This window comes from Gracilinanus agilis, chromosome 4, assembly GCF_016433145.1.
Source record: "Gracilinanus agilis isolate LMUSP501 chromosome 4, AgileGrace, whole genome shotgun sequence".
Taxonomy (NCBI): domain Eukaryota; kingdom Metazoa; phylum Chordata; class Mammalia; order Didelphimorphia; family Didelphidae; genus Gracilinanus; species Gracilinanus agilis.
The window spans coordinates 439,759,720-439,761,074 of record NC_058133.1 but is presented as its reverse complement, the minus strand read 5'-3'; the positions used below and the strand labels follow the sequence as shown (position 1 = coordinate 439,761,074).

The 1,355-nt window shown below is 62.7% G+C and overlaps 1 non-coding gene across 1 annotated transcript; it reads right to left on the bottom strand.

The window, feature by feature from the left end:
- Nucleotides 1-318: 318 nt before the first annotated feature.
- On the bottom strand, nucleotides 319-403 carry TRNAR-UCU. Its single transcript is given in 2 exon segments — nucleotides 319-354; nucleotides 367-403. It is a non-coding gene; the product is annotated as a tRNA-Arg (tRNA).
- Between the last annotated feature and the right edge of the window lie 952 nt (nucleotides 404-1,355).

The window sequence follows — 1,355 nt, the reverse complement described above, 5'->3', positions numbered from 1 at the left end:
AGAGGATGTAGATTGGCCAAGGGCTTATAATCGCCCTGGGCCGTGGTCTGCTCATCTGTAAAATGGGAGCCTGAGGGGTTGGACAAGACTTGTGTTTGCAGCAGCTGGAAGGAGCCCGACACAGGCGGGAGCCTCCTGGCTCCTCCTTCCTAGCTCTATCTCGGGTCCAGGCTGATTGCGCTCAGGCCTGAGGTTCCAGGCCGGGAGTAGCGAAAGGCCAAGCGCGGCGTGGGCCGACGAGAAGAGCTACCACGCTGCGGGAGGAAAAGTAAGGGAGATGGGGGAATAAAATTATCCAAAAGAAAAAAAAAATTGTTGCGACTCCGCCGGGACTCGAACCCGGAACCTTTGAATCCCTTCACCCTCTAGAAGTCCAATGCGCTATCCATTGCGCCACGGAGCCACCTGTTGGATCCGCCGCGCAGCTGCTACATAAAGCCAGAGGCGAGGGCCCTGCGCCCGCCCGCCTGCTTCCGCCGCTGTTGTTGCCGCTGTCTGGTGCCTCAGCTCATCGTGACTGCCTAGCTGCCCGGCAGGACCCGGAGTAGACGGCTTCGGCACAGCCTCGCCCAGAGCTTCATGTTCCGGGGAACCCCGCGAACCCCGACCCTACAGCAGCTCCCGCACCCCCCCACCCTCTGGTTCCTTTCGGCTCCCGTCCATCGAACCTCCCCCCATTCCACCCTTCTGCACCGCCCCCTCCCCTGCCTGCTCGTCAGTCTGGGGCGAGAGCGCCTCCGTGCGGCGACTGTGTTACGTTACCGCGGGCCGATGGCGCCGCCCCCGGCTTCCTCCTCTACCTCTACCTCCTCCTCCTCCCGAACCGACGAGCCGCTCCCCACTGGCCCTGGAACGACAAGCGGAAGCGGCTGTTAGTCGGCTGGTCGAGACCCAGGTCTCTCCCTTGCAGGCCACCGCCGCCTCTAGGTCAGAATCAAGGCCGTGCCTCGGAAACAGGCAGTGAGCCCCAAGCCGAAGGCAGCGGAGGGTGGAGAGAAGCACGTGTATGTGTGCCCCCCACGAGTATGCGACCAAGACGTGGGGGTCGGGTGTAACTGATGGGGCTGGAGGGGAGGAGAGAAGGATCTCCCAAGTCTGCGAGGGGCTGAATGATGCGGGTGTGCGCGGGGTGTGGGAGCGTGATACATGCGCGTGAGACAGGGCGCCAGCGGCCGTGCACGCGTGGTAGATAATGTGGGGAGATGGGCGTTATAGGGGACATCTGACCGACGACGTCTACAGGCGTGTGTCCAGACGGGTGCGTAGATGCCCATTGTTTGCAGGCGGACGTGTACAGAGACGTGTGCACCTGTGTGTTTGGTAATCTAACACGGCGGTGCGGGCAGAGGCCCGTA